This window comes from Triticum urartu, chromosome 3, assembly GCF_003073215.2.
Source record: "Triticum urartu cultivar G1812 chromosome 3, Tu2.1, whole genome shotgun sequence".
NCBI classification, from domain to species: Eukaryota; Viridiplantae; Streptophyta; class Magnoliopsida; order Poales; family Poaceae; genus Triticum; species Triticum urartu.
Window position 1 is genome coordinate 722376521 of NC_053024.1, and position 11219 is coordinate 722387739.

Genomic DNA, 11219 nt, shown 5'->3' on the forward strand with positions numbered 1-11219 from the left:
TCAAACTATGTACGTGGAGTCTGGGTACGTCCGGAAAGTACTTGGCCAGATCAACGACTGCATGCTAGCACTTGACGGAAAGTAATCGTCTACGAGAACGTACAAGGATTAGGCCAACATCTCTGTTCTTCGCCTATAAACCCCACGCCCTTTACAATCCTTCTCCCACACCCACCTCTCTCTCTCTCTCGTATCTGATAATCATAGTCTTGAGGCGGTTATCTGAAGATGGCAGAGAAGAAAATTGATGTTGTCGTAGGAGGATGGCAAGTGATGGCGACTGATGATCACCTGAAAGCTGTGGGAGACACGGGCAAGCAGGGGCGCCTGCTGGTGGAAGGTTTCGCAGTGCAGGAGCCGCCGGTGGACGTGGAGGCTGCGGCCCAGCGGCAGGCGGGGGTGGCTGCCCTCCTCGCCGGTTTCGCCCACCACCTCCAGGACAGGACCGCCCATCACATGGGTACGTATGCGATCGCCGACGTGCGTGCAGGCCACATGCAAATTTTACGCACTACTCCCTCCATTTTCAAAATATAGTACGCTCGCGTTTTTCGAGGTCCAACTTTGATCATAAATTTAATCAACGAGACCGACTGCGGCGGAAGAAAAAAATTATATAATTGAAAATTTCTTTTGAATACGAATTCACTGACATAATTTTTGCTCCCGCCGCAGTCGGTCTTGTTGGTTAAATTTATTATCAAAGTTGAAGCATGAGAATAGAGGAAGCACTATATTTTAAAATGAGGGAATATTATATATATGTGTGTGTTCCGATTAATTTTATATAATCATCCTAGCTCCAAATCCAAAATCACAGCAACCAGGGAGAACAATTTATTTGTTTATTTTTGCGGGAAAATGAGTACAATTTTCTAACGTGCTACTGATTTGGCATTGGCAGGGTACCCATTTAATCTAGAGTTCGACTTCAGTGTCCTCGACCAATTCCAGAGCTTCTCCATCAACAACCTTGGTGACCCTTTCATCGAGAGCAACTACGACTTCAGTCCGAGGTTGCCGTGCTCGACTGGTTCGCCCGCCTATGGAACATCCAGCAGCATGAGTATTGGGGATACATCACCAGCGGCGGGACCGAAGGGAACCTACACGGCCTACTAGTTGGGTCAGTATATCTATTTGTGTGCACGCGGATCATCAATTTACAACACATGAATTTCATTTTTATTTTCATCCATTTCGCCAAGAATCTGGACACGTATAGTTATTTCACTCGGTTTTAAACGAATACATTAATTTCATATGCAATTAACATTTGCAGGAGGGAGATTTTTCGTGATGGGATTATTTACGCATCTTGTGACTCACACTACTCCGTCTTCAAGGCGGCTAGGATGTATAGAGTCGAGTGCGTCAAGATTGACACACTTGTTTCCGGAGAGATCAACTGCGCGGATTTTAAGTCCAAGTTATTGATGAACGCCGGGAGGCCTGCGATTGTCAATGTGAATATAGGTTACCATCTTGATTTTACATTTACATTCAGATGGTTAAAACTGGCTTTCTTAAGTGTCCCTTGGTGGTTCATGTTGACACACTTCCTTTTTTGCTTTTGTTTCTTTTAGGAACGACCATCAAGGGAGCCATTGACGATCTTGACAACATCATAAGAATACTAGAGAAATGTGGGTTCCGAGATCGATTCTACATCCATTGCGATGGTGCTCTGGCTGGCCTTATGATGTCATTTATCAAACACGTGGGTGATGTTAAGATTCGTAATTACCACTTGTTGTAACGAATTTGAACTTTTCTTGATAAATCAAGAAAATGACCTAACTTACTTACTTTTATTTTATTTTCCTCTAGGCACCAAAGGTGACATTCGACAAACCTATTGGAAGCGTGAGCATCTCAGGCCACAAGTTCATGGGATGTCCAGTACCATGTGGCGTGGTAATAACAAGGCTCGAGCATGTAAAAGTGCTCTCCACTGACATTGAATACATATCATCTAGAGATGCGATGATCATGGGGAGCCGTAACGGTCACTCACCCTTGTTCTTGTGGTACACCCTGAACAAGAAGGGGTACAGAGGCATCCAGAAAGAAGTCAAGAAGTGCATGAGAAACGCTCAACACCTCACAAGCTGTCTCAGGGAGAAGGGGGTCAGTGCGTTCCTAAATGAGCTGAGCAGCACGGTGGTGTTTGAGAGGCCGCGAGATGAGTCATTCGTGCACAAGTGGCAGCTTGCATGTGAGGGGAGCATTGCACACGTCGTGGTAATGCCAAATCTAAGTGTGGAGAAACTCGACGGCTTCGTCGAAGAGCTCGCTGTCGGAAGAAGGATGTGGCATGAAGATGAAGGGTTTAGCGTGCCGTGTGTTGCAAAGGACATCGGGGAAGAAAATTGCCTCTGCGATGTGCATGACAAGAATTCAGGAGCTGCATAAGATCGTTGTAGGATTGGAGAATGATATCTTATAAACCTTAGTTTTCAAGGGCACGTTTGATTGATCTGGCTTTCACAATTTGGACCTAAATAGCCATTATTATCATTTTCTTTTGTTACGTTGTATGCGATAGTGGCATGTATTTATTTGTACATTGGTTAGCCAATTGATTTATTTGGTGTTTACTATTGTGCATGGTTTCAAATTATTTTATTTGCATCATGCTTGCTCCGGAAGAACCACATGGGGTAGCAACTTGTTGGGGCCCCCAGTGCAAATGTTTCCAGCTAAAACCTAGTTTCCCTCTGTTAAGAAACCAAGGTGACCAATCCATGAATCAAAGATTCCTGGTTCAATGATAAGCCCTACAGCACAATTGAGTACATCCTTGAGTTTCTAACAATTCTAGTGGGGTTGTGAATCTCACTAACGTTCCTAGTTGTAACAATTATATTGCTCCCAATTTCATTCTTCAACCTCTCGCTGCACACATCCATCCTCCTCATGTTGCATCCCACCTCTCCCCCTCCTGCAATAGCATGCAACAAGGTCGGCCACCCACGCCACCCTACTAACGGGACCACGCGGGGGCTGCTGCGAGCGGGGAGCCATGGCCTGCTGCGAGCGGGGAGCCATGGCCTGCTGCAAGTCGGTTCCTTTTATTGACGTCAATGGCTACAACCGACGACGGTGCTGCAACCATTGTCAGTTCTTGTTACGACCGGCGACAAAATTTGCTGAAACCAGCACGGTGGGATGCTGGGATGGCATGCATGGCGAGCTACAACTGGGGTGATGGCTTTTTTCTTTTGCTACCATTGTTAGCGTTTGCTACGACCCATGATAGAAATTGCTGCGACAACAAAGGCCATGCTTTTGTGACCAGCTAGGCATCTTCCTCAGCAGGGACGGAAGATGGCGAGCGCTGGTGGCCGGGGGCGAGCGCAGGGTAGCCGGCAAGTGCAGGTGGCCTAGGGAGAGCGCGACGGCCATGTTTTTCCCCGGGACTTTCCCGTACGGGAGACGTGAGCGAGGATGAAGGAAGAGATTGGCTCAGATCCGTAAACAAATACGATGATATGAACACAAGGTGACAAAATGAAGCTGCTTTCGTCACTATAATTTATTTTCTTCATTTGTATGAGATGTATATAGTTGGTTCTACGCATGGAGTTCAAACTAAGGTCTGTTTCGGTGTTTTAATTTAGTTCTCTACGGCAAGAAAACAAAGACGACGACTGGCAGGGCCTCTTCCACTACAACTCTGGGGGACCTCCTACAGTGAATTAGTACTTGTGATTCACCAAAACGAATCATTTCATCAGTACTCCCTCGGCATTCATATTACTTATTTTAGATTTGTCTAGATACACCCTTCCGCATCCATATTACTTATTTTATATTTGTCTAGATACATCCGTATGTAGACAAATTTTAGATAAGTAATACGGATTGGAGGGAGTAACCATATTACCTCCGTCCGAATTATTTGTCTCGGATTTGTCTACACACGGATGTATCTAGACACGGAGGGAGTACAATACATTGTTTCTTCTACCTAGACCTCCCTGTCATTGCAGTTCACAGGATCAAGCAAGCTCAGAATTTAAGCAGCACACTCCCACATTTTTAGACATTAATATCGCATTGCAGTAACAGAAGTGTTCAGAGATTCAGTGGTCTGGGAATGGCAAGCAACTAAAAGTTCAGAGATTGAAATACGATTCAAATCAAAGTTTTAAATCACGGGCAATTCCATTTCGCGGTAGCTTGGTCGGCCGCTAAGCCATTTAGCGGCCAGTAGTACATGGACATTTTCAGCAGAAAAACAGGGCATTTTCAATAGGAAAACAAAGGATTGCAGTATATATTTAGTCATAAACTGAAACAAGCATCACCAGTTCACAAACAAGGGAACCAAGAGCCCGCCATGGACTTGTCGATGTCGTCGTGAAGAGGCGGAGAGACCCCTCGTCGCCGGTCGCAGACCTGCCGTACAGGATGTGGCTGCTGCCTAGCGCCCTAGTCGCCGCCTTGCCGCCTCGTCCGTCACTACCTCCGGCAAGGGGCCAAGCAACAGCCGGCCCGCCGAGCACGGCTGTGATGGACTGTCGAGCCGCCGCACCCTGGGAGGAAGAGAAGGGAACGGGGACAGAGCGCTAGGTTTTCTGGAGGAGCTGCTATATATATATATATCGTGAGAGATTTGGGCCGTTTCTGGTCTGTTTGGGCCCATGTGGATCAGACTTTCGGCCCGTCCCGCGAAACTGCAGCTACCGCAACGACAAATCGCTACGTTTCGCACGCGATCGCACGATTAGCGGCAGATCGCGGTTTCCTATCAATAGCGTCGCGGGGAGGCTCCCAGCCCGCGATAGCGCCGCTATCGCTCAATTTTCGCTGGTGATTTGAAACTTTGATTCAAATGCTGTAACTGGGGGAAATAATGTATGTGTAACGCACACGCATCATAGCTTCCGACACGTCATCGGCATGGAACAAGCAAACACATCCGACCCACGCATCACTTTCAAATACATCGGATCCACGCATCACCTTCCCTTCCTACACCACAACACCCTCAATGCAACCAACTCTTCTTCCTGGACCACATGGCGTCAGCATCCGTTGATAGATGAAACAACATGAGCATTCCATATGAACAGGGCACCACTAGGAATACAAGCCTACAAAGTAACATAACAAGCATCAAATATATCAATTGCTGCATGTGATGCATCAAGTTGACATAGAGGTGACTATCGCATTGCCCAGTAACAGTGAATTACATGAAAAGAAAGAACATCATAATCAGGGAACAAGGCTTCAAAATATGTACTGTGCAACCATCCTGATGAGCACATGGCATCAAGCCACAAGCTGAAAGTTCTATGTGTGCATATCACATTAACCAACCTAGAGTTCATACGATAAGAATGCACTACGCTGACTGATTTATTCAAGAAGGAAACAAGGTCATGGGCTTGTGCCAGATGCAAGAGCTGGGGAGCTTGATAAAGGTTTGTAGATGAAGAAAGGATATGATACAGGAACATAAGGAACCTGATTAAATACATTCTGACCAGGGAAACAAAAGCAAAAGCTTAGTGGTGTATCCATGTATACAACTTTTTGGTTGTTTTATCTTTTATGTCTTGGCGTCTATACAACTGTAGGCATAAAGTTGCTTGTCCAGATCAGTTGGAAGTAATGATAGCAATAATACCTCCTCCTTCCTGTTTAGCAGATCAACACAGACAATCAACAAACAACCCAAAATAAACAGTTCCACTAAATGTACTCATAGACAGGTTATATATAAAAATAAAGAAACTGGAAATAATCTAATGATGTGAACAACTATTCATATATAGTTCAAATTTCAAGGCCAAGGGCAGCTCTGGAGTGCTAGAATATTGCAACAAAGAGGCTTCACAAGATAATAAACAAATAATAGTAGTTTTCCTGAGTCTAATGAGTTTCCAACTGCACAATTAGGCATTAGATTATCACCTACATACCCACCAACAATATTTAACCAGCAAACAGCGACACTTGCAAGAAATAAGCAGAATGGAAAAGCAAATTATGATCAAATAAATACTTCGATGGTAATTTTCTTTGTTGTTGTTGTATAACACTGAGATCAAGTTCAATAAAAGTAAGCAAAGCAGACAAGATGCTGACCGCTTCATATAGTTGGCGCACACAATGATGGTGGAAAACCAATATATAGTTGATCAGGTAAGGTGGCTTCACTTAGCTCCGCGAACAACTCGATCTGCAATGTCTTGACGTCCACCGAAAGTAACTCAAACTTGGGCTTCTCATGTGAAGATCTGGTGTACGGCTGGGCTCCTATGAGCAGGTATCCCGCGCCTACGGAAAGCAGAGCAGCACCCTTTACCGGCAACGTGATGGCCTTCTCCAAGTGCCATTTGTTGTTCCTGAGAGAAGAATACGTCAGCAAATACGTATCGTCATCTTCGCTGCGCCTGTCTTGGACTTTACGCAGCATTCCGAACATTCCTTGTGCCGCCTCGACAATGACAAATTCGCTGCCCCATCCTAGTTGAGGTGGGAGGTTGAGAGCAGAGGACTCCATGGTGCGTGGATCAAGCAGGACCAACTTGTTCAGGAAGAGCAAACGCCAACAGAAGCGGCCGTGGACGAACTGACGATCAAACAGCCCATCCTCAACTGGCGGCAGATCAAACAGCTCATCCTCAGGAGCACTCCATTGGTAAAATGGAAGAGAACGCCACTGCCCATCCGAGGAGGAGAAGACAAGCAGAATATTCATCCTGCATTGCACCAAGCACATGACCCTGAATGATAAAACGTCCTCCTCATCGTCGCCCGGAGCAAGGAAAGTCTCCAGCTCGGAAAGCTCCCTTTCACGGACCAGCGCTTTCAGGTCGCCGGGGACGGCCGGCAGCAGGGTGTAGCGGCGGTGCACGGGGTCGCACACGGCGAGGTCCCTGACCAAAAGATTGTGGTACCGGAAGTGGCGCAAACCAAGAACGCTGCTTTCTTCTTGTACTAGGGCGCCGGCAATGAGGGCGCGTCCGTCCAAGAAGTCAAGTGGCCTCCAGGTCATAGTTGCCAGAAATTCGGGTCGATCGGGTCGAGGAACGGGATCACTGGTCGAGGGTCGCCACCCCTCCGGAACGTGGTACGACGAGGAGTATACTTCTTCGGAACGCTAATCGGGGACGAGGATCCTGATCCAAAGATTTTTGGGTCGATGACCCCGGTACGATCGTCGGTTCGTGGAACGCGATACAAAATCCCCACGATCCTTCCAAAAATATTACGATCTGTGTTGATATATTTCCCGTATTCCAGTCAAAACAAAATCGCATCTAACTTTTTTACATTAAATTGTCATTTATCTCAGCAACTAATTAATAGAAATGGGGCCACATGTGCGCTAATGACTGCGCCATGATTTTCTCAGGAGAGAAGTGCATATTTCAACCCTAAACTCTTGCCCTAATCTATTTTACAACCCTGAACTTTAATACCGTCTAAATTACAATCCCCAAGTCTCAAAACCGGTCAGGATTCAACCCTCCCCTCCCCGATGACCGGTTTTGACCTGGGGTGACCAGTTTTGACTAGTCAACGGGTCCAATCAGCATGCCACGTAGATTTTTTTTCAAAATTTTAAGGAAATGTAAATAAAAATCTATAAGATCAGGGAAAAAATATAAAAAGGCAAAATTCCGAAAAAATTGTTTGCGAAAAAAGCTAGGGAAAATAAAAATGATTTTTTTTCTGGAATTTGTGTTTTTGGGTTTTTTCTGGATTTTTTTTGGAAATTCATTTTTTTATTTTCCGTGTTTTTCGGAATTTGGATTTCTTATTTCTTTTCCTGGATTTTCTTCGATTTTACAGGTTGTTTCCTTGGAAATTTTGCATTTTTTGCTGATGTGGCATGCTAACTAGACCTGTTGACTGGTCAAAACCGGTCAACCAGGTCAAAACCGGTCAACAGAGAGGGGAGGGTTGAATCCTGGCCGGTTTTGAGAGTTGGGGGTTGTAATTTAGATGGTATTGAAGTTCGGGGTTGTAAATTAGACTAGGGCAAAAGTTGAGGGTTAAAATATGCACTTCTCTCAGCTGCCAGTTTTCCTTTCACACGAAGCATTCTTCTCCAGGAAGTATCCCAAATCCCTCTTCACCGTCCTTCGTCTACAAAACTCCAGCGAACCAGCCCCCCATGGATCCATCCTCAATGTCCAAGCCTCCAAGGTTTTCCTCCTCCAGCGTCCCCTTGCGTACGACGTATGCATCATTGGCGGTAGTGGAATGGGAGAGGCCTCATGCAGCAGCGGACATATCGAAGCGCCGGCGTCCGGCAGGGAGTGGCGTGTCGGGGAAGGGCTGACGCTGGTGGATCGCGGTTGCGTGGTGCCCTGGTAAGCCTCCATCCTCATGAACTACCTTACATCTTGCATTACGTTTTGGGTCAGCACCATCGATCAGGGTCGCGATCCCTCCATCAACCCAGCTCGACCTGACCTCGTCCCCGATCCCCGATCCGGATCGATCGACCCCGGGTCAAGGATCGCACCCTCGACCTGCGAACCAGACTACTATGCTCCAGGTACGGCCGCCGGTGAATGGGAGGAAGGACGAGCAGGAGAAGTCGAAGCCGGTGAAGGCGCGGGCGGCGACAGAGGAGGGGTGTGGTGGCTGGGACGGGATGAAGGTGCCGTCGCCGACCGCGCCGATGAGAGGCGGCGGGTGGAGGGCGCGGTATCACCGAGGAAGGCGTGGTCGGCGATGAGACGGCGGAATGAGGGCATGCCGCGGTGGCGTGGGCTAGGTCGGCAGCAGTGGTGAGACGGAGGAAGGTGTCGCGGAGGAGCTCGTCTGGGGTTCGGAAGATCGACGTCTTCGGTGGTGGTGCTGGCTGCGGCGGCACCATCGGGCGGGCCGACGGGGGAGTTGGGGATCTACTTTTTCTTTTTTTTGATCAAAAGGGGTTTCCTCCACCCCATTTTTTATAAAAATGGAGCAACGCAAGTCATCGAGACTGTTACAAGCAACTGGCTCTGCCAGAAGTAACAGACCAGAAAACAGAAACGATCTACATCCCTAGAAGTTTGAATGCAGACCAGACTGAATCAAAGTTACCAAGGAAACCTAATGTCTTTTTTGAAGCCATGCAAGGCTAGACATAAGTCACCATCTGAGACGCGGCAGGAGCAGGACGAAGGGGGGAGATCTCTGCATTTTTCTCCAACATCACTCTGAGTGAGCCTTCAGCGTCCCACCTCGGTTCTTCTTCGAGCACGCGCTCAGGCCCAGGCCCAAGCAATCCTGAGCAGCTCTCCTCTTCGCCGATCCAGAAGTTGGAGGCATCTTCTCAGCAGGACCGATTGATCGCCTCCACAGAGAATCCTCCAGCGATGTGCTGATCCTTGCCAGTATTTTACGGGTGCTTGTCCATGGTATCCCCTGAAAACACATATCATTACGCATAGTCCAAATGCTCCAAATAGTAGCAACACGGGTAATATTGCCAACAGATTTCTTATTATTCACATTCCAAAAAGAAGACAATTCAGCCATGTTATTAGGGATACTGAACTCAAAAGAGTCAGCCACATCACTCCAAACCTGTCTAGCAACTACACATTCAAAGAACAGGTGGCAAACTGATTCCTCCTCATCACAGAATAAGCATTTTAAGTTATCCACGATCCTTCTTTTGTTCAAATTGTCCCTGGTGAGAATTTTATTATTAAAAGCTAGCCACAAAAAGACTAGATACCTGTGAGGTACAACAATCTTCCAAAAGTTTTTCCAGACAGGAGTAGAAACCCCACCCCAGTTAATCATGGAATAAAAGGATTTAACCGAGTAAGTCCCTAACGCTTCTAAAAGCCAAACAGGTTGGTCCTCCTCGTTAGATAGGGTTTTGGTAGAGATGACTCGGATCAGGTCACGCCATCTCTCCATGAATTCAGTCCCCACACATCTACTGAAAGTAAGTTTTAGATTGAGGCCATCCCATACCTCTGAAACTGAACACTGTTGCTGTTGGCAGATTTCATAAACCTCCCAAAATTGTGTTTTCAGGGAAGAATCCCCCACCCAGTTGTCATCCCAGAAGCTAATTTTGTCACCATTGCCTAAGTTCCATTTAAAAAAAGGTCTTATCCCTTCGAAAGCCCAAGTAACACCCTTCCAAAAAGGTGACTCCATTCTCTGTTTGGACCACAACAAATTAGGCTTGTTGGTTCGATACTTATAATCTACCAATCTAACCCAATTTTTATCACTATCCATAAAATATCTTTTAGCCCAGGAAGCCAGCAAAGCCATATTAAATTCTCTTAAATTGGGCACCCCCAAACCACCAAAGTCTTTTTTCTGTGAAATTAGGCCCCAGTTAGCAAGATGGTATTTATGGTCATCCCCCAGGTTCCCCCAGAAGAAATGAGCCATCTGCGAAGTGATAGCATTAATTGCCCATTTAGGAAATTTAATAATAGACATCAAATACATAGGTATACTAGCAATACAGGCTTTGAGGAGAACCAACTTTGCTTCATAGCTAAGCAGTCTCCCTTTCCAACCACAAATTCTTTTAATAATCACCTCACACTTGTCATAATTAATTTTCAACCCAGAAAGGTTTTCAAAACAAGTTAGTCTACTTTTTCTTTTAGTACAAGACTAACAAAATGGGCATATCTTCTGTGACTTCTTCGATGGGCTTGCTGAGGATTGGGCCTCGTTCGTTTTTACTGCATTTTTTGGGGAAAAAATATGTTAGTCACCCTAAAAAATTCATGTTAGTCCCTGTAAAAAAATCGTGCAAGTCAAATGGTGGCTGGTTTCCGAGGGATTGATTAACATTTTGGGTTAATATCTTTGCTAGGACCATAGCTTTGTTCTTAATAGTTTCCATATGTCCTATTTTCGCAAAAAGAAGAACGCCGGCATCCAGGTTTTTGAAGTTCTCTGAAGGTCTTCACCTGAACAAGTAATAAATAGCATTTGTTTTCGGCGATGCCAAGCCTTTGATTGAATTCTCGAAAACTCTTACTTGGTTTGTACATGGCGCGGAGTTGATTCATACCATGATACATGTTTACAAATATGTCATATTTTTGTTTCCCCGCGGTATATATTCCACACCAAAAAAATCATCGCAACACGATGTCATGTTGTTGTCTCTCTTCCCTAGCTCACATTCATGCAATCTTAAACAAAAGTATCATTTTGGCTAATTTGCACTTCCATGCACATATGAATTCTCACCTTAATAATATTTTAGCATTACC

The 11219-nt window shown here is 45.8% G+C and overlaps 2 pseudogenes; one reads left to right on the forward strand and one right to left on the reverse strand.

Annotated features, from left to right (window-relative positions):
* Positions 1-273: 273 nt before the first annotated feature.
* LOC125547313 lies at positions 274-2415 on the forward strand (annotated as a pseudogene).
* A 3670-nt stretch (positions 2416-6085) lies between these two features.
* On the reverse strand, positions 6086-8851 carry LOC125547314 (annotated as a pseudogene).
* Between the last annotated feature and the right edge of the window lie 2368 nt (positions 8852-11219).